At 31.3% G+C, this 25,542-nt stretch overlaps 2 long non-coding RNA genes across 2 annotated transcripts; both read left to right on the top strand.

Moving 5' to 3' along the window:
- Positions 1-451: 451 nt before the first annotated feature.
- LOC128993594 (uncharacterized) lies at positions 452-2,591 on the top strand. Its single transcript, XR_008490774.1, has 2 exons — positions 452-496; positions 1,971-2,591. It is a non-coding gene; the product is annotated as an uncharacterized LOC128993594 (long non-coding RNA).
- Positions 2,592-22,897: 20,306 nt separating this feature from the next.
- Positions 22,898-25,184, top strand: LOC128993549 (uncharacterized). The gene is made up of 2 exons (XR_008490769.1): positions 22,898-23,006; positions 24,539-25,184. It is a non-coding gene; the product is annotated as an uncharacterized LOC128993549 (long non-coding RNA).
- The last annotated feature ends 358 nt before the right edge of the window (positions 25,185-25,542 follow it).

Here is a 25,542-nt window from a genome sequence, read left to right on the forward strand (position 1 = left end):
GCTATTGATGACTAAAGATGAAGAAATAAATCCGGACGAGCCCCCTTTCTTAACGACAGCGGAGGCGAACACCCACAAGTACCAAGGAGTACTTGTGGGTGTTAGTACTTACTACTTACTAAGCACTTACTTACTTACTTTAGTAAGTAAGTCTTTACTTGAGAAATTGTAAAAAAAAGAAAATGGCAGATATTTATAATGGCTTAATAGCTTAAAGAGGGGAACGTGTGGTCAAGTAAAGTAATAAGGCAAAACAACATTGCACAGTAGGCGTCAATGAAGAAATATAGGCAATTACTACACGTTAATGGTTATAAAGTGTAAAGATGTAATTTGGACTTTTACGATAATTGCTGTTTGTTGGTCGTCATACGGCTACCAAGAATATTGAAAAGTGTGCGATAACAAATGTAACAGATATTATTGCAACTACTTAACAGAGATTTCATCAGTTAAACGTATCAGTAAAATGGCAGCAACCATGTACTGGGTTTTGGTGAGTGCATACATTTTTATTCCGAATTTTGAATTAGTTACGTGAGTGTTAAAACTCCCTTGGTTTCACTTAAACTATCATTTGTGAGTTTTATTTAAATTTATTTATGATATGGAATATCTGATAAGCTTAACAGGGTCAAACACACTTATATGAATAGTTAAATAAAATATTCATCCTACTAATTTATCTTACACAGTGTGAAGCAGAATACCCGTAAACAATGTGTAGCGGCCAAACCAATCGATGTAGATAACAACGTGAACCCCCCTTTTAAATTATTTTGAAATATCCCAAACACATTAAAAGGGTATTTTTTGGAGAGTGGGGGTAGTTTCCGTATTTTTTTCAAATTTAAAGGTAGGTTAAGCCTAACCAAATTTTTGAGGTACAGTATTTGTTCACTTAGCATTCTGATAAAACATTTAAAACTTATCTCGATGCACATGAGTTAGCAACTGGGTGTTGCTAAAAACCCCTATGCTGCTATTTGACACTATTTACTTGTAAGGTCATAATCTTTTTAAAGTTTTGACCGTTATACATTATACCCTGTTTATTTCCTGAAACACTTTCTATGATAAATAAAACAGTCAATTATTATTCTTGTTTCTCATTGTTGTTGGATATAATTTCATTAGTCAGGTACAACTTTGAGAATATTCTAAAGTAATAACATTACAAAGCAAATAAAAAATATTATACAAAAACTGAATCTTTATAATTATTTTCATCATTTTGTTTATTGTTTGTTATCAGAATTTTTTATTTGGCTAGTAACTTATTGATACTATATTTTGTATCCTTGGGTGCTGTATTTTATCCTAAAATAATACATATTACAGATATTTAATTTGAGAGTGTTTGTTAAATTTATCCCAGATCAGATTATTTGAAATGAGATTTATGTACTGTACAAGGAAATTTGTTTACTTGATCCGTGTATCACAATTACAATTGCGACAAAATTATTTAAATAGATTGTACTAAAAGTTGTTATGAATTCAAAGAATCAAAAGTGTAGTTGAAATTTACGTAACAGTGATAATTAAGTTTTGCCATCTATTCCTGGCTGAATTCTTCAATAATGTTAATCTTTTTAAATAAAATGTCCATGAAAAATAATTGTCAATACACTTGATGCGTTCATTGTCTTAGTGACCACAAGAATACAAAGGGCTGTCTTAAAGTTTAGGAAAGTGTTTGAACAAAATGTGTATGGATTTTTGTAATGATTGTGTATATGGAATATTTAAGCAAACTGATTAAACATGTTTGTTTTTAATGGATTTTCTTTATCATTACTAAAAAATAAAATTATGAATAGTTTGTAAAGAAATAAGATCGTACTGTAAATCCCCAGATAAGAAAATTCGCATTTACAGTTTAAAAACAGTACGAAAACCCAACAGATTTTACAGTTAAATGTTTAAACAAAACAATTCACAGCTACATCAACAACATTTTGTTGCAGGTTTTGGCGCTAGCTGTTGTAGTAGCATCCGCACCTTCTCCTGATTTTGTACCCCTAGTTTCAACCAAAAACAAGCCTTTTAACGAAGACGATCTAAAAAACGTACATTTTTTTGAATTTAATGACGAAGACCTTGACGAATTTTACGATTCACTGGAAGAACGTGAAATAGCCGATCCACTTAATAACGTTGGAAAAACAATCGAAGGAATGTGGATGGGTTTAAACAACATGTTTGGCTAACCTTATATATTAACCTAAGTTATTGGGCTAGGGGCTTATCATAGCATGCAATATAATATGACTTTTTCAAATAAAGCATCTTTAAATAACTTGTTAATTGAAAATAGAAATGAGGTGACCCTGTTTTAAAATTTTATATATGGAAAACTTTAGCCTATATATATTTATACGCATTTAATTTCATCTAGAGCAGCAGCAAAAGTATGGTATCTTCGAAGCAATTTTTAATTACATTTCCCAAAATATTTACGGAAAAACTAACATGAAATTGTATTAATTACATTAGGTTAAAATATATTTGTTATTTACATGATGTTGACATGATCAAGGTTTGTTTTAATTTATTAAATCAAATATACAAAACTCAGTGTCTTTGAATAGAGTTTTCCTTATTACCATCCCTCAACTTAAGTAGTCATAACATGACTTTTTCTTACACTATTATATTTCTAGAATTTCTTATGTAATTATGTGCTAATGAGGTTTTAAGACACATAAACCTTGGTAAGGGTTTGTTTAATTTATTTTATTCACATTAACTTGTAGTTGTTTCATTTTTCATTTAAGTCATACATTTTGTTTACTGTTGTTTATGTGTTTTCTAAAAAGAGTTATTTTTCTTTTTTTGAGTATAAATAGTTTTTTTAGATCTACGTTGATTGTGCATGAAAAACATGATTTTCTTTTTCTGATATCAAACGTCATAATAGTCCATATTCAATTCAAGTTTGTCAGTTTTTTAGCAAAACCTAACGTACTCTTATAGTTACCAAAGTAGCCTTTCTGGGAAGTATTTGATTCATTTTCAAACATCACCATCATACAATTATTATACTAAGTTATTAGGTCAAGAATAACATTTAGGCTATCTGAAATAATCACAAAAAATGAATGTTTTTTTTAAGTTTTGAAAAAAAATCTGTTTAAACGTTTATTTACTCTTTTTCTCTTTACAAACTAAAATTTTCTGACTTAAATATAAATAAAAATGTAGTATAAGCAAAAAAGTTACAATGGAAGTAGGCTTGTAAGTTATACGTGTGCAAATCCCAGTCTGTCTCCACATCGTAGTACTCCAACACCTGTGAATTCTCACCGCCTACTCTAGGAAACAACCACAACTTATGCACAACCTGGCTTCCTGTGGTATTCTTTAGCAAGTAATTTACATAAATCTTAAATGTTTTCCACATTATTAATCGGATTAGTTTTAAAACTAAACAATAAAGGAAATTAAATATCTATATATAAGAAAAACCTAAATATGTTTTGCTGTGTAATGCATTCTACAAAGTTCTTGAATTCCTTTGCCCTGAACTAGTAGAGTAAATGCATAGGCATGGTTTACAGTTTTTGTCGTAATTGTTTTTTTGGACAGGTAAGTTTGATTTAAACAGATGTTGATGTAGCTAATGGGATGTTTTGTTAGTTTGGCCCAATAATATAATTTTGACTTGTAACGATTTTGTTTTATGTAGTTCAATATTCTACAAGTCGAAATAAACACAATAACATCTACACTATATTAACACAACGATAAGTCTTTCTCTTAAATTGCAATAAATGGTTACTTTATTACCTGCCGATATTTAGCCTATTAAATGCTTTAAAAAATTAGATTTGGTTGAATTAACATATTTTGTGTAAAATATTATCGGTTATGGTGCTGAAAAAAATATTATTAATTTAATTATAGAAATAGATTACAAGAGAACAAAATAAATTTCCTAGACGTGACAATTTCAAAGGAAAATAGATCTTATAACTTTGAAATTTATAGAAAACCAACTACAAGTGACTGCATAATACCAGCAGACTCAAACCACCCGTGGGAACAAAAGGTGTCTACATTCCACGCATTAACAAATAGATTGATCAATATCCCAATGAACAAATCTTGTTTCATAAAAGAAAAGAATCTAATTAAATACTTGGCATTTAAAAATGGATACAACCCTAGAATGATAGAAAACATGATTAAGAAAAAACAAATGAAAAAAAGAACAAAATTGTAACAGAAAAACAAAAGAATGGTTTTATTTGTGTTCCATACATCAATATCAATATCAATCAATCATTGTGTAAATTCAATTTGGGAAATCAGGAAAACATTCAAAAATTCTAAACTAAAAGTAAGTTACCGAACCAAAAACAACGCATTAGAAGTAATTAATAAAAGAGCCAAAAAAGATAACAACCAAGCTGTAACATCAAAATATGAGAACTCTGGTATCTACAAAATTAAAAGTTCAGATTGCGAAAAGTACTACATTGGACAGACAGGAAGCTCATTTAACTGCAGATATAAAGAACATGTTCAAGCGTTTAAATCAAAGAATCTAACTAGTATGAAAAGTAATGTAGCAGAGCACATGCTTAATGAGAATCATAAATTCACTAAAATTGAAACAGATATGACAGTTTTGGACTACGGATCAAAAGGAAATAAATTAGATACAAAAGAAGAATATCATATATACTGCAGCTACAAGAAAGATCCAACGAATATAATCAATACGATGCAAGTAAAGAAACAAAATCCTATAAATGAAAAAAATTAAAATTAATAAATAATAATAATAATAGTAAAAAGGCCTTTATTTACGAGCGAGTTTCATAATACATGGTTTTCAAACTAACTCAAGTCACTAAATCTAAACTATCCCAATATATTTACATAAGTATATACAAACAAATTACAACAGAATAATTACAATATATATTTTACATTTGTTTTTTTTCATTGCGGCCCTGAATGTGTTGTACGATTTTGAACACTTGATCTCTTGAGGGAGGCCATTGTACAACCGCGGGCCGAAATAAGAAAAAGACTTTCTTCCAGCCTCAAGCCTCACTTTAGGAAATTGAAGCTTGCGGTCGGAGCGAGTACTACGCAGACAGATCTCCCTCCTGTACTTCAGCCTCTCGCTGAGGTAATGAGGCTCTCCCAGCGTGAGCACTTTGTGGACCAGGCAGCAGGTCAGCTTTCTGCACATGTCATCCATTGGGATGAGCTTAGCAGCATCTCTGTAGGAGGACACGTGTTCAAAGCGACTAAGGCCAAAAATGAACCTAATGGCAGAATTTTGAATTCTCTGAACTCTTGCCATATCCTCCTTAGAGATGCTTTTTCCATATGCAGGAAAGCAATATGTGAAGGCTGGAAGGACCAAGGACCGCATGAGTTGCGTTTTGGCAAATTCTGGCAGGAGAGTTTTGAATCTGCTAAGACCTCTCAATCTTCCCACTGCGCGTTGGACTGCAGATGTGACGTGGTCAGAAAAAGAGAGGTCTTTGTCAAGTACAACACCAAAGCGTGTTGACAGTGTCACAGACAGACAATCCCATGCCATCAAGGGTGACTTTAATGTAAGATTTTCTCAACTCCTGCATTAGAATATGTGGTCCAGTATGCATGACAACACACTTGTAAACGTTCAATCCAAGGCCATTCATGCCAGACCATTGAAAAATGCTGTGCAAATCAGCATTGATGAGTTCAATTGCTGCGGATGTCATGTCTGGCTTGTATGACAAGTGTAATTGACAGTCATCAGCATACAAGTGTGCTGTACAATATTTTACACTTCTGGGCAAGTCAAATGTGTATAAATTGAACAGCACAGGGCCTAAACAACTACCTTGAGGAACACCTCGCAATTTGCAAAGCGGATCTGATGTCCCACTCCCAATTTTGGTAACCTGCAGTCGGGACTCCAAATAGAACCGAAACCAACATACAACTTTTTCGCTGCAACATAGTACTTCATTTTTGCCAATAATAATTCATGATCAATAGAGTCGAATGCTTGAGAGTAATCTAAAATAGCTAATGTGCTGTAGTAGTACAGGTAAAATAATACCAAAAACGCATCCAATAACAAAAAAATTGGTCCGTTGATGAAACTTGGTGAAAACTTTCCTTTTGTCATAAGAATTAAGAATCTAAAGAGTCCATAAAAATATTTTAGGTGGAAGGGTGTTTTTGGGGGGGTGGGGGGGAAATATCAGTTTGAAAAACTGAAAATTATATTTTGACGAAATATAGGCATGTGACCCATGTTTTTGGGGTTATTTTTTATGCTAAAACGAATAAAAATAAGATCCAGACGATATAACCTCCATATAAAGAGTTTTTGTTTTGATTACCTCTGATATTCAATAATTTTCCCAATTAGTACAGGTAAGATGGTACAAAAAAACACCATAGTATAACAAAGTTGGTCCGTTGATGGATCAGGGTGAAAACCTTTCTTTTTCCATAAGAATAATGGATCAAAATAATCCATCAAAATACCCCCGCCTCAGCAAACCTACAGACTAAGCGAATTTCCATTTAGGCATACCGGTATCTGATTGGATTTTTAATTAAATCTAGGTAATTTTTAAATACCTTTAGCACTATTTTTACAAATACCTAGGTTTGCTGCTACAGGGAGGGTAATATAGTTTGTTTTTAGTAAAATATTAATAGCTTAGTTTTAAGTAAGGTAAATGCACCAGTAGCTGACAGTGCTCCAGAAGCTGACAGTTTGAGTTTCTTTACATTATAATGTGGTCTCTTAAAAATATTTACACATGATTGCATTGTTAGAAGAACATGTGTTTATTCTTGATTTGTTAACAAAAAAATGAGTGAAATTTAGCCCATACTCGCTGAATGGTGGTGGTTTGAAAGCGACCCTGTCTGTACACATCACATTTAGTCGATTCCCTTAATGAAATTGTTAAGAAGGCAAGTTTAGTTTTTTGTAATTTCGCAAAATTTCTTAAATGGTATTAATGATTAGGCTCATTATTTTTATCAATTATACCTTTGTTGACAATTTCATGATAAAATTGGGGTGTTAGGGGTTCTGGATTCAAAATTATATCAATGTCAGGCTTTGGTACACAAAAGCCATACAAGTTCCACTAGCTGACAGGGGATATTTGCTACTTGCAAAATATTAAATTGGTTTTACCCATCGAAATTTGCATGCTATTTATAATTTATGTAATCTCACATTTTTATAAAATGATTTTAATTTTTTTTTATTAATAAGCCAAATTATCTTAAAAAAATGTTTACTTTTTTTAAATATATATAATATATATATTTTTAATGTAAATATTTTTTTATTTTAAAATATGTAAATTAAATTTTCTTAATAACGTTTTACATGATTTTATAATTTAATTAGGTATTAAGTTAGATTTTATTCGTCTCATAAATTATAAAACCCTTAGGTTTAGCAGCTAGTACATTTATAGTTCCAGTGTCAGCTACTGGGACAACTGACAGTCAGCTACTGGTACAAGCACTTTTTTCACTGTCAGCCACTGGAACACGTACAAAGGTTGAATTAAGTTTAAAAATGAGATAAAATATATTTAAAAACCCCTTTTTGTAGGACAAATTTGAAAATTACACTAAATTTAAAATCACATAAAATCCGTAATATCTCTTTAGTTCCTATTTATTCAAAACCACGGATTATTAAGTGCGTATAGTTTCTTATACTGTCAGCTACTGGTGCGTTTACCTTAAATACTTTTTCCAAGTTTGGTGGAAATATATTCATAAACAAGCAAACTACAACAGTTTACTTATTATCTTTAAGAATAACATAGGAAATTTAAATTTACAATTTATTGAATTTTCTCCGTAACCCATAACCTTATAAACACACTTAAATATACTATATTATTTGTTTTTACACTATATTAAAAGGTGAAAAGATAAATTGAGGAATTTTATGTTTTGCTCCCCAAACCAATTGTTTTGAGAAAAATCAATTTTTACCCCATAAAAGCCCTCATAACACCCCGTTCCCAAGGTCCGATCATGCTGGTTCGCGAACTCATTCAAGTTTATTCCGCCCTACTCCTTCAACCGAATTTAATCAAAATCGGACAAAAAATCGTTCACGGACGTAATTTTTTTTCACCGACTTCTCTACAACAGTAGTATTTAAACATCCACAACTACGTATTGCTGGGCCATCCATTTAGTGGTTGTGGCAGCACTAGTGTTATATTTGGGAAAGGTAAAAAAAAGATTCTTAAAATACTGGAATCTGAGGCTGCTATGGAGAAAGTCATATCAACTTTCAACTCAAAAGGTTCAACAGAAATTGAAGCGAGTGAAGCTGGAGAAACTTTATTTTTCGATGTATGGAGAGAAAAAATTGTAAATATTCTCTACATTGAATTGCAAGTTCTACAATTATACAGACTATTTCAAAAGTCTTTGAAAAAGGATAGTTAAAAACTGGAATCACTGCCACCCTCGTCGGATGTAATGTTAAATCATATAGATGTAATAAAGTTCAGCTATGGTTTGGTAATAAATTAGTGCCTAAACAGAGGGGTTGGACACGACAGGATGGAAATTTGTTGCTACCAAATAATATGACATAAGATGTAACCCCAGAAAATATTCTGATGTTGGTGTCATGTACATGCAAAGGCAACTGTTTAACAAAACAGTGCAGCTTCAAGAAGAGTGTAATCACATGTACACACCTACGCAAGGTGTGAAAGCCTTACAAGTCTGAATGCGGAAGTAGAAGAGAAGGAACCAACACTCATTTACCAAAAGACTTGAATGAAGGCAAACCATTTTTGTGAAGAAGATAATTAGTATAAACCTTATTATACCATTTTATTATTTTTCTTATAGTCAAATGATTAACCATAAGTTTTTTTCTTTAATCTTTGTATCATTACAATATATTCTTTATTGCCTAAACGGTTTGCTTATACTTATATTAATACTTAGTGGTGGGCATACTTACTGCAGTATGTTTTACCATCGCCATTTAATTATGGTGAAAATCTAGAACTAGCACAGGAAAACCCAATATTTTTATGACAGATAACAATAGAGCATGTAATTTTAAGATACAGTATCTTTATTCTTAAGTACTTTCTTTTACAACTGTAGGTTTTGGAGAAAACGGGTAGGTATACAAGTTTCCCAGGTGTAATTTTAATAGTAATAACCACAAAACAACACCCTTCGTTCAAATTTATATACATATATACAGATATATATATACGTCCATGGACACGATAAACTGAGTAATTTTGTTCCGATTTTGATGAAATTTAGCATGAAGGTGTAGGTTGGAATAAACTTGAATGAGTTGGCGAACCAGCATGATCGGGCCGTGGAAACAGGGTGTTATGGAGGCGTTTATGAGGTCAAAATTTGTTTTTCTAATTTTTAACCCTCGAAGCATAACATTCCTCAATTTCTCTTTAAACCTTTTAATATAGTGGAAAACAAATTATGTAGTATATTTAAGTGGTTTTTTACAGTAACCGGTTATGGAGAAAATTCAATAAATTATAAATTTTAAAATCCTATGTTATTCTTAACGAGAATAAGTAAACTGTTGTAGTTTGCTTGTTTATGGATATATTTCCATCAAACTTGGCAAACGTATTTACTTTAAACTAAGCGATTCACATTTTACTAAAAAAAACACACTTTATTACCCTCCCTGTAGCAGCAAACCTAGGTACTCGTTAAAAATAATGTTGTTTAAAAGTTAAATAGATTTAATTGAAAATCCAATGAGGTAAATGGAAATTCGCTTAGTCTGCTGGCTTGCTGTGGCGGGGGTATTTTTATGGACTATTTTAATTCTTTATTCTTATGGAAAAAGAAAGATTTCCATCCTGATTCATCAACGGAGCAATATTTTTACACTACTGTAGCCTATATAGTGTTTTTGTACCATCTTACCTGTACTAATTGGGAAAATTATTGAATATACGAGGTAATCAAGACAATAACTCTTTATATGGAGGTTATATCGTCTGGATCTTATTTTTATTCGATTCAGCATAAAAAATAACCCCAAAAACATGGGTCGCATGCCTATATTTCGTCAAAATATAATTTTCAGTTTTTCAAACTGATATTTCCCCCCCCACCCCCCAAAAACACCCTTCCACCTAAAATATTTTTATGGACTCTTTAGATTCTTAATTCTTATGACAAAAGGAAAGTTTTCACCAAGTTTCATCAACGGACCAATTTTTTTGTTATTACATGCCTATTTTACCTGTACTATAGAGTCCTTTGTCTTTGGCATCAAATAGATCAGCAAACATATTAGTCAGTGCAGTACACGTGCTGTGGTTTTTTCTAAACCTTGACTGTAGCTTAGGTAGTATATTATACTCATATAGAAATAAAGTGATTTGTTCGGTTACTATCTTTTCCAGTATCTTTGAAATTGCAGGTAACACAGAGATAGGTCTTAGCTGCTGGATGGTTTTTGGCGTAGCAACTTTAGGCAAAGGTTTCACGTAGGCAACCTTCCAACTGCTAGGAAAAACACCAGAGGCCAGGCTCATATTTAATAAATGTGTAATTGCTCCTAATGCAAAAACATCCTAATGCTAAATTAAAGAATATTTAACATAAACGTCAAGAGAAAGATAAAATAAAAAACCATAATCAATTATATATATGACAAAAATTCATGACCAAAGATTATCCTACTATAAATTTTAAGAAAAAGAAAAATCATATGTTAAGATCATCATATGATGTTTTTTTATTAGCCAATTTGTTGTGTTTAAAGTGAGGTTAAATATGTTACTCTTGTAAATGGCCTAAAGGTCGAAACATGTAGAGTGAAAAAAAAAGAAAAAAAAATCAGGGTACTGAGTTAGTATGATTTCTTTATTATTATTAATTTAGTATTAAAGTAATATTTAATTTAATATTACCTTTTAATTAAAAACGTACAGTAATACGAACACATAAATAGAAATCATTTGGAACCTAAACAATATACAAAGCTATTCAACAATGGTTGTGGACTCGTACCGCATTAAAATAAACAGTTTATATACCAACTATCCAACAAACCACAATAAATGTAAAAAAAATTTATTTATTGATTATTGTAGATTGATTGATGTTAGATTGAATGGGCAGTTCCAATTTTATAATAGGCTTACTAAAGTTTACGAAGTTACTAAAAGTAAAATTCTATCGGCCATAGAACATGTAGGGAATATATTTGATGACTTCTACTCACCACAAAAATAAATTTTAAAACAACATTTACTCTAATTCATAATACAAAAAGTATATTGTAATGGAAATACCACGAGAAAACATATTCCATATTTCACGCACTGGTGAAGAATGTACTAAGGAAAACAAAAATGACATTAAAGCCAACACAAAATGTTAACCAACTCAAAGTTTTCTCCATGAATATTATATCTACTTGAAATGAACAAGTTTACAAGTTAGCGTGTGGCGTGTCTTCCTTTGAAACTGATACCATAACTTGTTTAGTTTTATATCAAGCTACTAAGGCTCCTGAGTTATAGGATATTTAATATATTCTACGGGTAAAATGCTTTACGTACATGAGTTCAAATGTTGTTAACATTTACCGTAGTAAAATTTATATTTCAATTAGTGATTAATTATAAGCTTAAAACAGTGTAGAGTGACTGGCGGTTGGTATGATACCAATAAAATATTAAACAAATAATGTAAATTAATTTTCTCCTTAATCCCAACGCCATTTAGCTGTCTTTATTATCATTTTTAGGCTATTTACAAAATAAACATAATATTTTTGTCCGTAACGAACCCTCACAGACTGCCATTCCTATTCTACAATTATTATAGAATTAGCATTATAATTTCTGTTGAAATATGCATAAGTTCCCCATTTCCATCAAAGACATTTGTAATGGTTATAGTGTTTGTTTCATACTTGTAAAGGATAAGATGTGAACAAAATTTATTATTGTAAATTATATAAATACCGTTTACCAAACCATTTTCAACGTGTAATTGAATGGTATATAATGGCCAACTAATAGTATTCTCGTAATTTTTATTCCTTTATTCCTTTTTTTATTAAATCATTTAGGTAAGTTGCTCTTTAAAAAATAATTTTTTTTATTAATCTATATTTCCTTTTAATGTTCTTATTAAGGTCAATTGATCCTAAGATATTAATATATTTTGTGTCAGGCGAATTCGCCATTTTTAGAGCCTTAAATAAATGTCATGTAGCAATACTCTTAAGCCAAAGATTTTCTAACAAAGTTAAGATGAATGCCAACATTGGTGGGATATATGCATTTATACGAAACTGCATGCTCTTACCATTATAATTCGATATATTAGACAGATCATACAAAATTGAAACTAATAGAACGTATATGTGGTGTTTTTTTTCTTTAGAAAATCCAATAAAGATAAACAAATATTAAATGTTTAAGAAATAGATAATCTTGTCGAACTCACCTCAGCAAAATAGCAATATAATAACCAATTTATTTCCAACAAATGTAATACTGATTTATCCAATAAGTTTACTCTTTTAAATTTAAATATATCGAATGTGAATTTATATAACGTAGGCACAGTGCTTTCCAAAACCAATTTAAAAAAAAAATTCTTTAACTTTATTATAATCCCTCTAAGACGATTTAGTCAGCGTAAGCTATTTCTCATAGCAAAGAAATAACCCCACATATTCTCCTGGAATGTTTATAGCGTGGGATTATATTCATGATAAGAATAATAATTTTTTTACATACACTGTTTCTTAAACACTAGTTGGGAAACGTAGTGCCTTGTTACTTAGGCATCAATCGTGTTAAAATTATAGCTAGTAGGATTTGTTTACTGTAACCTCATCTTCCAAAATCTAAACTTTGATAATATACAAAAATGTTGTAGATTTATAACTACCATAATTATTATTTCATACACGGGGTTCTACAAGTATTTTTTAACCCTACACGACTCAGTCCTTGAACAGATTCATACCATTACATGAACTAACTGCCGATTATCATATTGAGATAACAACAGGGCATATTTTAAATCTAAATGAATGTGTGGAATGATCTTAGAATGGAGTGAAACTCCTTGGCTTTGTTACATTCTTAAGACCAGTAGTTTCTTTATTAAGAGCCGTTTATGGTAAGCATATGTAGTTCATGTTACAAGTCCATTGGTGCATATCAGCGGAAGTGTAAGAACACATATTCTTAGTATTGTATACGTTTTTACATGCAAAAGTAAAAAAACACGTTTTACTTCGATAAGTTATGCAGGAGCACACTTTAGATAGTAGGCTGGTAAGATATTTGTGAAAATCCATCCTGAGCTTACATTGTCGTATGCCTGTGCGTTCTCACCAGGTACCAGCACGTTTTGAATGAAATAAAAAATGTATGCCTACAAATAAATCATTAGTTTCAAATTCATTGAATTTAAAAGCTTGACAAATTAACCGGTTGAGCTGAAATTCTACATTCTAGACCATCAGGAAAATGTCATTTTATTAGATGTATAATGACAATTTGCAATAATCACTTACACTTAAGAAACATTTGCAAGATAATGCAGCAAAGTTTGAACCAGGGAGGACAGTACCACTTTACTGAGTTAACACGAAAAGCAAACATCTTACATCGGGCTAATACATTAATTCATTGTATGTGTGATGAATACCAACACGGATGGGATTGGAGCTGGCACAAACATTTTTGGTTATAATAAAGTTTTATTTTCAAATAACATATGACCTATTATCTCTAATTAAGTGGTAAGTGATGGCTTTACTTGGGAGAAAATGCTCCATAACATATTTTCTTCCTCTCAAATTATCCATTCTAATTTTACAAACTTCATTGTGACTACAGGCGAACAACAAACTGTTTTTAGTAACTGTACCTTGATATACATAAATATATATAAAAATACGTTTAGTGTTAAATGCAACTTTATACAAATTTGGAGAACTCGACTTTATGAAATTTAGAATGTCGTTAAATGGAAAAACTGATTTTACCTGATTTTCATAGTGTTAGTTTTGATGGTTCATTATAGAAAATCGTCTACATCCTTATCTTGCTGTAATATTAACCAATCAGTGAAATACGGTTGAAGAATGCATCGCATTAAATGTATGTAAATATTTTTATACATTGCACTTAATGTAGAATATAGGAACAAAACCATTTGGATCACTTGTTTGCGGTAACATTCCATCCTTATGTATTAACTTAATGGTTCACCCACAGAGTGGCTAAATAATATATTCGAATGAATAATATATATGGATGAAGGTGTTTTGCAAGTTCTCGTTCTTTTCGAGTTTTAACCGAAGTTAAAATATCTTTGTAAGCCCTCATTCACTGCCCATGAAGCAGAAACACACTATTGTTGCTCTTGTAAATTTGTTATGTGGTTGATCTGAAATGGTTACTTAAACTGTAACTTCTTAAATATAAGTTCTGTTAAAACCAATTTTACAAAACTTTCCACAAATCTAAATATCATTATTCCGACTTATTGTTGATGTTATCTTATTACTTAGCATTATTACTTTGCTACCGACCCTTAAAGGCAATGTTGATTTCTCATCTTGTAAAAAAACATTTATTTATATTTTCTGTTTAATTACATCTTAGTTAATACATAAAACCTAAAGCGAATGCCAATTGATCTAGTAATTTAGTGGAAACAATAGAAGATAATAATTTTCATCAAATTAATTGATATTTTTTTATAATCAATGAACATTTGTTTTGTGAAAGACTACGATTTTCATAACCATTTGATAGTAATTAACTTTTCCTACTCACGTTTATTTGTTTTATCATTCCATATTTATTTCAATTTATGTTTAATATCTTTGTGATAATTAAACGTATGCAAGCTACAAAAAAACATGAGATAAATTTTAAATTACAAACCGTTGTGAACAACGTTTATAAGGTAACTATAAAACTTTATTTTAGTGGTGATAGATTCTGCCATAAGCTCGAAACAGCATTTCCAAAGGATTGTAACAGCACTTGTGATAAGTGTTATGCTTTGCTTTGGTATTCTGCCAATCAGTTTATGCACAAAGCAGCAAACACACATTACCTGTGATTCATTTAGGACTTGTTTTCATATTAATCACCTCAAAGAATTCGAAATGTACTATTGAATAATAACATTTTATTACAATTACTGTTATTTATACTTATTGTGTTTATAAAAACTACAGTTCAACAGATAACCATTTAACATACGAGCATATGACGATGGAATTAACAATGAGGCATCCTACGAATTGAAACTTAGTAATCTAAAAATTGTTTAATGATTGATGATGGCAAGTGTAATATAACAAATATATTTAAGGAAACTATTGTCTATCATGAGACACCAGTGTGGGCCTATTGCTTTTTTTATTGATCATATGTGAATATATATATATATGAACTGCGCATTGTATCACAGACAGGTTGTAGGATTGATGATCTTCTCAATAATCACTGTTGACTAAAACTGACCACTGACGTGACTTTAGTCCCTCCTTGAAGATAAGGGTTTGTTGGTTGCCTATAGTAGTTACAGAGGGTTCCGTAGACCTGGGTAGATGAGTAATTTACCGAGTTACAACCATATAGGTAAATCTATGGCCAACTTTGTAACTGAAAATGACTATTAAAAATCGTAGATACACATACATATGTAAATAATTAAGGCATCTTGGATGAAAATAACATATTTTTGACAGATATAAATATATAGTAATTTCTTAAAAAACCTGTTTTTATAAATGCCATTTCTAGTAAAACAAAAACGTATACCATGCGTATTCCAGTCTAGAATGTATCTACAGGGTTACATTACTAGTTGTAAGAAGTGGAAAGGGAAGAAAGTTATATAGATGCGTTTATGTGCAATCTTTGTGAAAGGGTCAGCAGAATGCTTCGATTTGAATTCAATAACCCTCTTTACAAGTTCACAAATTGATTTATGACAAAAATATTTTTTAATATCCAGATTCTACCTAGCTCTTACTTCACCTTGACATAGGCCTACAATTTAATTGAGAAGTAGGCGGTGGTAAACTGGACCCTAGAAAAATGAAGACTTGGGAGATTATACAATGGAGAACTAAACAGTGAAAATAGAAAAGGTAACTTTGTGACACTAAAATAAGGGTAAGGTTTATATTATGAACTAATAAATTACTAATAAATAAACCTGTAAACACACGGCATTGTATTATTAACGTTAACAACAAAAAACCGGTGTCTGTATTCGTCAAGCCGTTAATTTAATCTTGTTCCAGGAAAGGTTTTGAGTAATAAATTTACAACCTTCAAGAAGTTGATATGAATAATCCTTCTGATAAAACAAACACAACAAACAACAAAGAAAGTTTCTAGGAACACGAATATGCTGGTGAAGTGATGTTTGTAGCTTGTAAAGTAATGAACTCCTTTGGTAAAGTTGGGTTTTATGTGCTTTTTTATATTTTTGATGAGTTAATACCCGGCAAGAGAGCAATTTATCAATATTTAAAAACAATATTATTACGTTCTTTATATTCACCGTCCTCACAAATGTGTTCAAAGTTCAATTAACACAGCACGTGACTATGTATATTGGATTAATATGGAAAGAGATATTGAACAGTATGTAGCGAGGTGCAATGTATGCAGTAAATATCAACGAGATAAACCTCAAGATGTGATCTTTCAAGAAACAGTGCCAGTGAGGCCATGGCAGTTCATCGGTGCTGATGTATTTGAATGTGGAGGTAAAGACTTCTTAGTAGTTGCTGATAGTTACTCAGGATATTTTGAGTGTGAAAGTCTAAGGAACAAAAGTAGCATTACTGTTATTACACACCTAAAAAAGTACTTTGCAGCTCATGGTATTCCAGATGAACTAAGAACTGATGGAGGACCATGTTTTGCTTCAATAGAATTCACTAAATTCGTATCCGAATGGAAATTTAATCATAGAATTTCATCTCCTCATTTTCCAAGATCCAATGGGCTGGTGGAGAGGTATGTCCAAGAAGGGAAAACTTAATTGTCAAGTGTCAAGAAGAACAGTCCGATATTTATCTTGCACTTCTTCATCACCGTAACACACCAAGAGGTAACCTAGGTTCCCCGGTTCAGCGGCTGATGAGTAGGAGGACAAAGACTTTACTTCCATCTACGACCAACCACCTTATTCCGAAGGTCATAAAGAATGTTTCAAAACAGCTAGAAAAAATTAAAAGGCGAGAGAAGCTATACGGTGATATGAGGAAGACAGAGCCTGATCAGTTTAAACTCGATGAACCAGTGCTTTTCAGATTCAAACCAAAGTGTTGGCTGAAAGCAAAGATTGTTCAAGTTGGTCCTGAACCACGATCATACAAAATCCAGACTGGTGATGGACGAGAATACCGAAGAAACTCATGGTTCCTAAGAAAAGACAAGTCATTCAGAATCTCCCATGATGTGAATAAAGGTCAATCGTCCAAGTCAGAAGAACATAACAATGACTCAGCTCCTGTTGTAAGACGAGGGGAAAGGATTAGAAGAAAACCAAATAAATTTGACTTGTGAAGGAGGGATGACAGTAGTAGTTAATATGTTGATAAAATATGGTAATTGTTCTACATATGTTTTGTGTTATCCTACTAATATTATAAATGAGAAAGTTTGGATGTATAGATGTATGGATGTATGGATGTATGTTTGTGACAAGTGAACGCGAAAAATACTGGTCGGATTGGGCTGAAATTTGGCATGATGATAGCTCACATTCCCGATTAACATATAGGCATATTCCCAAAATCCTTTCGGGCTCCGCCCCAGTGGCTCTGGAGTTTCCCATGTTAACCTTACGAGAAATGGAATTATTGAATCTTAACAGCTGTTTCAACTAAACAAGTTGGTTCTGTTCTATGATGTTCAATAGCATTAAAGTTACAAGGATTACCAACAGGGTGCAGCATATGACAACAGCTAATTCGCAACCAAAAGGTGAGTGAGTGTAGCGAACGAACTTCATCCTGGAGGCGAGTTAGCGTAGCGAACGAGCTAACCTGAAGGCAAGTGAGCACAGCGAACGAGCTCCAACCTAAAGGTGCGAGTGAGCGTAGCGAACAAACTTCAACCAGGACGTGATTGAGCCATGCGAACGAGATAATCTTGAAAATTAAGAAGTTAAACGGGGCAAAGCCCGCGGGTTACAGCTAGTTGTTTTATATTTTGATTGAGTTTTTGTTAAGTTAGAAATAAACAACCTTTCTTGAGTTCAGTACAATTATTTAATAATTAATTTAATGTTTATTTACTCGTAGGACTAAAACAACGTTACTATATTTTCTTGTTCTATTGTAAATTGTGTTATGGTATTTCAAAATCATGGATTATTTTTATTGTGCTAGTGCATTTTTTGTTAAGATATTTGATCTAAACTCTAATTGCTATTTAAAGATAAGGGTTATATCAAATGGCTATATAAGTATTAGTTTGCAATATTAGATTTTCTACAAAGAAAATTCTAGATGACTTTGGTACATATTTTTTACAAGAACATTCAAACCAGATAGAACATGTTGGTTATTTAGCTAAGAATAAAACTTTTATGATAAAGCGATTTTTAAAAAGCATTTTAAATTATTCATTCTTAAAAGATAAACTATTGAATACAACGTCTCTTCAAGTCGAATTTAGTTTTATGAAGCACGCAGTCTACATGATTTTATCTATTTCTAAGTTAGAAACTTGCACTCCCAAAACGTAACATTAATAAAATTTACTGCCCAAGGAGTTGGAATGTAGACTAATTAGCTAACACGACTCACAAGAACGAACGACGACTGTTGGAGTTCACCATTGCTCTCTGGAGAAGAAACTTTCTGGCGGGCTTAACGCGTTCTGTAAGGACGAAGAAATCGTAAATCACGCAGCGTGTGGTAAAACTGGCACCGTTTATCTAATTAAAATAACGTAAAATGTATAATAAAAATATTTGTATTAAAATATTACTATGCATAGAATTAAAAGAAATATGTTCACTTTATAATTTTATGTATCCTCTTTTACTTGGCAATATATGTACTAATTATTTAAAATACATTTTTCTACAAATCTCCTTAGGAATGGTTATAGTTTTATAGTGTGTAATGCCATATGTATAGCTACAGCTTGTGATGTTAATTTGTAATGTTCAGTATATTTGTTAAAACTAGACATAGGCTATATTCATAAAACCCTTTAGATACGTATGTCATACGCTCTAAACTCATTAAAACTGTCTACGGTTGGTGTTTTAACATGTTAAGACCTGTAAATGGGTTGGATTTTAAAATATATACAAGGAACCCTTTATTGGTGGTTTTGGTATTGATTGAAACGTTATAAAAGAGGTAACGAATTATTTTATTGCACATTAAAGTACTAATACCTACAATTCTAAAATAAAAGATAAGTTATAAAATAAGTTATAACCTAACCTAATCTAACCTAACCTAACCTAACCTAACCTTACCTAAAAATTCTCTCATGATGGTTGGCCTCTGGATCGTTAAAATTTGCAGTAATAAAATTCTGTCTTAGACAGAAGCCAGGTAATATAAACCTTATTAGTGTAAAAATTATCATTGATAGTTTTAGATATTATTAAACACGTCATAAAATGAACTTACATTTGTAGAATGATTTGAAATAACAACTTTTTACCCTTATTTGATAACAATGAACGCCTACAAACAATCAGGATTTTTAACTACTATTATTCAGGATAATTATTCCTACAACAGTAATACGTTTTTGGTTAGCTCATTATGGTAACTCATGGTTAACTTATGGTTAACTCATAATGGTTGCAATTATGGCTTACGATTGCATTATAACATTACCATAATATATATTTAGGCAACTCGTTCATTAAATAGTAAGATAGCAAACTTTGATATCAGAGACAGCCACATCAAAGGCATACGTCAGTGTCGGCTATGACGTCACTACGCTGCCTACATGTCCGTGGTGTGGGGTGATTTACATGGAGATTATGTTGACAATTGAGCTTTGCATGCATGTCTTAGGACTGCGATTGCTATAAAATTACTTCACGCTTGCAGTTTTCAACAGTATTTTTATATTTAACTAGGATTACTTTTACTTAAGCCAATGGTTTAGAGCGTTTTCATTTCATTACTATTTTAAGGTAAGATATAAAGACCTTCCCCTCACTTTTAACATACTGTTGTATTCTAGTTAGAAGTTTTAAAGGTAAAATATTTTATTACTAAGTTGTGTATTACTAAGTGGCCTTCACCTATTGTTTTCTAGCCCAAAACAGTCTCAAGCACTCAACCAAATCCATCCGTTTAATCTCCTCTCTCTTTCAAAACAAAAAATCACAAATACAAAAAAAAATTACCTTCTTATATTTCTTTTTTGCCATGAATATGATAAAATAACAATAAGATTTTACACTAATTGCATTTAAATATTTTATATTGATTCGTTCTGATAGTCATTGATTAAACATCAACCCATATTGAAATGATAACGATAATTGTTAATATTGTTTTGATATCCTTCAATTATTCAATGTAGCTTTGAGTTTTTATCTTCTTACATAATGCTAATTCTTACCTTATTCCATCGAAACACATCAAGTAAGTTTCATTAACGACCGACGGAACATTACTTCTCGAGAGAGTCATTGAAAGTTCCGTGTCGTGTGTTCTGTCTGTTTTACCCACAAGGATGCTTTATTAAAACTTTGTTCATCACATATTACATCAAAGTATTATTTGTCGGGGCCAATGACAATGTAATTTTCTTGGAGACATAAGGTTATTGTTTATTAAAAACTATGGACTTTTACTAATTTTTCTTTGATTAAATTATGTACTAGAGTCTTTGCACAGTAAACTATGATTAAATTGTTTTCTAAATATTATTTTTTATTATGAGTCACACTGACAATCCTTTCAAATGTAATTTAGCTTTGCAGCCTGAGCTTTTTAGTAAAATGAAGGACTAGCCAATCCTGTTAAAGTGTTACACTTACTAATATAAAGATGTCTTCATTAGAGGCCATTTATACTAGTTTTGTACTTTAGCAATATAGAAACAAAACCACTATGAATGTATAATAATCTCGCTTTTTTTTAAATTCACAAATAATATGGGTATATATTAAAATGTTTTGTCTTCTCATGGTTTTAGAAATATTAATCATCATAGAGTATTGTCTCCTGTGTAACGGATCCAGTTAACCAAGTCGATGAGACCCACAGTAATTAGTCAAATGTAGTCTACAGACCCTCCAGGCTTACACTGAAGTCTCGTTAGTGGTCAGTTCTAGGCTATTGTGATCATTCTATGAATAGCCACAACGACACCCTGTCCTTTGTAACACAAGCCTAAAGTTTGTTATACATTTCTTTGTTTTAAACATGTTAATGATTGATACAATTGAAATGGCTTGAAACATATATTACTGGATAGCTTAGAGTATAAATAATTGTGACTTTGGTGGCAGCGTAATGAATTTTCATTATAGAATATTATTTTTACCATACAGGTAATTTGTTTAGATGGATTTATCAGCTGTTTGTTTAGTAGTAATTTCTATTTCGCTATACAATAACCATGTAATGTATCGCTGCTTGGTTAATTAACATAGATATCTAGTTTTAATTTATTTATGAATAAAATTATGAAATAAAGTAGATTTTAATGAATATGGATATGATTTCGGATAAATGGTAACGCAATTTAGCCCAGGTTTAAGGGTAATTTTTCTTAGTTTGACTGGACAAGTACAAGGACATAGAAAAATGAGTTAAGTAACAGTACAAAAGTATTTTTTCAAATTACATAAAATGACCAAATTACTTTGAGGAAGTGTCATATTATTGAATTGAAAAATTCGTGGATAAATGTTTTCAAAGAGTCTGAACTGTCTATGAAAATAGTACTCTATCATTAGGTAAATCGATTTGTTATCGAACTTTAATGATTCGAATTTGTCGCTTATTATTCACGTAAACAGTAAATTATACACGCACTTACAAGTACCAATTGCATATACGAACGATGAGTGTATAACCCAGTACATTACATATGAATATAGTACAGTACTAGGCAAACCAACAACAAGTTAACAGTTATGGATCTTCTGGAGTTGATATACCCTATATTGACCTGCTTACTCAATTGAAGGCGGTAATTAAACATCCTTTGATACACAATGATGGTTCAAACTACTAGTTTGGCAAGTCTCAGCTCTGCCACTGAATAAGCAACATTAATGAATTGGGTAAACGTCTGGTTTGTAAATAGTGTAAATATCTCCTCGACGTGGCTCTCACTAGAAGACACCGACCACATAGAGCCGATTGAAGATCAATTAAAAGCGATACAGAAACTATCTTATCTTCTGGTAGGCATGCAGTTTGCTATTTAATAGCTTATGTTTTGAATTTCCCGTTGCAAATTCTTTATGTCTTCTCTTAAAAATAACTTTCTACCTAATTTTTTTAGGTACAACGTTCTTGGACGCGATAAAGCATAATTACACGTTTACAAACCGACGGCAATTATGTTTATTTCACAAGAATTTGTTCGTATTACTTTAGTTCTCTTTATTTGGAAAATTGTAAAAAAAGAAAAGAAAACAATGGCAGAAACTTGTAATATAGCTTAAAGGGGAAACTCAGAATGTGTAGTGAAGTGAAATAATAAGGTAAAACAACATTATACAGTAGTCACCAATTTAGAAATATAGGCAATTACTACACTTAAATGGTTATAAAGTGTAAAGATATAATTTGGACTTTTCTGAGAGTCGCTGTTTGTTAGTCGTCAAACTACGCTTACCAAGAATATTTAAAAGTGTGCGATAGCAAATGTAACAGCTATTATTGCAACTACTTAAAGGAGATTTCACCAGTTAAACGTATCAGTAAAATGGCAGCAACTATGTACTGGGTTTTGGTGAGTGAATAAATTTGTATTCCGCATTTGTGAATTAGTTACGTAAATGTTGAAACTCCCTTAGTTACACTACAGCTATTATTTGTGAGTTTTATTTAAAAAAATATTTATGATATGGAATATCTGTTAAACTTATAGTAATGGTTCAAAAACACTTACGTGTATTGTTAAATGATATATCTAACAAATTTATCTCTACCAATTTATCTTATACAGTGTGAGACAGACTAAATTGGCAGTTACTGTAAACAATGTATAGCGGTCAAACCGATTGAGGTAGATAACAACTTAAACCCCCCTATTTTAACTCCGTAGAAGTTGGGGAAATTATTTTGAAATATCCCAAACACATAAAAAGGGTATTTTTTGGGGAGTGGGGGTAGTTTTCCGAAACGTTTCAAATTTAAAGGTAGGTTAAGCCCAACTTAATTTTTCAGGTATTTGTTCATTTAGCATTCTGATAAAACATTTGAAACTTATATCGATGCTCATATATAGGGTGTTGCTACAAAAACCAATGTTGCTGTTAGAGATTATAAGCTCATAAGTTTTGGCCGTTATACATTGTGCCCTGTTTATTTTCTTAAACACTTTCTATGATAAATAAACACTTAATCACTATTCTTGTGTCTAATTGTTGTTGTATATAATTACATTTCCCAGGTACAACTTTGAGAATAATCTAAAGTAGTAGCATTAGAATGCAAATAAACAATATTAATAAAAAACTAAATCATAATTATTTTTGTTTATTATTTTGTTTATTGTATATTGTCAGTATTATTTATTTGGCTATATATTGACTTATTGATGCTATATTTTATTTCCTTGGGTGCTGTATATTATCCTGAAATAATACATATTACATATATTTAATTTAAGAGTGTTTGCTAAATTTATTCCTGATCAGATTGTTTTGAATGAGACTTTTATTATCATGCCTGCACAAGGTAACAATACTGTACAATGTATATTTTTTACTTGATTCGTTTATCACAATTGCAATTACGACAAAATTATAGAAATAAATGTACTAAAAGTTGTTAGGAATTCAAAGAATGAAAAGTGTAGTTTGAATGTACGTTACAGTGATAGTTAAGTTTTGCCGTCTATTCCCGGCTCAATTTTTCAAAAATGTCAATTTTTTTAAATAAAATGTCCATGAAAAATAATTGTCAATACACTCGAGACAAAAATGATGCGTTCATTGCCTTAGTGACCACAAGAATACAAAGGGCTGTCTTAAAGTTTAGGAAAATGTTTGAACAAAATGTGAATGCATTTTTGTAATGTTTGTGTACATCGAATATTTAAGCAAACTGATTAAACATGTTTGTTTTCAATGGACCTTTCTTTATCATTGCAAAAGATAAAATTATCAATAGTTTGTAATGAAATAAAATGGTACTGTAAATCCCTAGATAAGAAAATTCGCATTTACAGTTTAAAAACAGTGCGGAAAGCCAACAGATTCTACAGTACAATGTTTACACAAAACAATTCACAGCTACATCAACAAAATTTTGTTGCAGGTTTTGGCACTAGCTGTCGTGGTAGCAGCCGCACCTTCTCCTGATTTTGTATCACTAGTTCCAACCAAAAACAAGCCTTTTAACGAAGACGATCTAAAAAACGTACATTTTGTGGAAATTAATGACGAAGACCTCGACGAATTTTACAATTCACTGGAAGAACGTGAAATACCCAAAACACTTAATAACGCTCCAAAAGCAGTCGAAGAGAAGTGGTTGGAGTTTTTAAAAAGATTTTTTGGTAACCTCATATATTAACCTAAGTTATTGGCCTAGGGGCATATATGACTGCATATGACTGGGCATACAAGCCTGCAGTATAATATGACTTTTTTTAAATAAAACATCTTTAAATAACTTGTTAAATTAAAATATTAATGAGTTTACCCTCTTTTAAAATTTTAAATATTAAAAACTTTAGCCTATTCATATTTTTCGCATACAATTTCATCTAGAACAGCCGCAAAAGTATAGTATCTTCGGAAAATGTTTTAATTACATTACACAAAATAGCAACAGAACAACAAAGTTGAAACTGCATTTATTACATTAGGTTACAATGTTGAAATACTTGTTATTTACATGATGTTGACATGATCAAGGTTTGTTTTAATTTATTAAATAAAATATACAATGTGTCTTTGAATAGAGTTTTCCTTATTACCATCCCTCAACTTAATGGTTATACTTACTTGATACTTGATGATGTCCCACTAGCATCGCTCCTGCGACGTGGAAGTCAAATGGGTAGAAAAACAATAATAGGCCTAATTGAACAGATCTTCTACTTTAAAATAGGACGCTTCACATAAATATTCCTTTAACATCTTCTTAAATTTATTGAAATTTTGCTCTTGGATAATGTTCCTTGGTTATAACATGACGTTTTCTTACACTACTATATTTCTAGAATTTCTTATGTAATAATTTGCTAATGAGGTATTTTAAGACTCATAAGCCTTGATGAGGGTTTGGTTAATTTATTTTATGCACATTAACTTGAA

Source organism: Macrosteles quadrilineatus, unplaced genomic scaffold (assembly GCF_028750875.1).
Source record: "Macrosteles quadrilineatus isolate MER2022 unplaced genomic scaffold, UCM_ALF_1.0 Scaffold_4__1_contigs__length_99947679, whole genome shotgun sequence".
NCBI lineage: Eukaryota > Metazoa > Arthropoda > Insecta > Hemiptera > Cicadellidae > Macrosteles > Macrosteles quadrilineatus.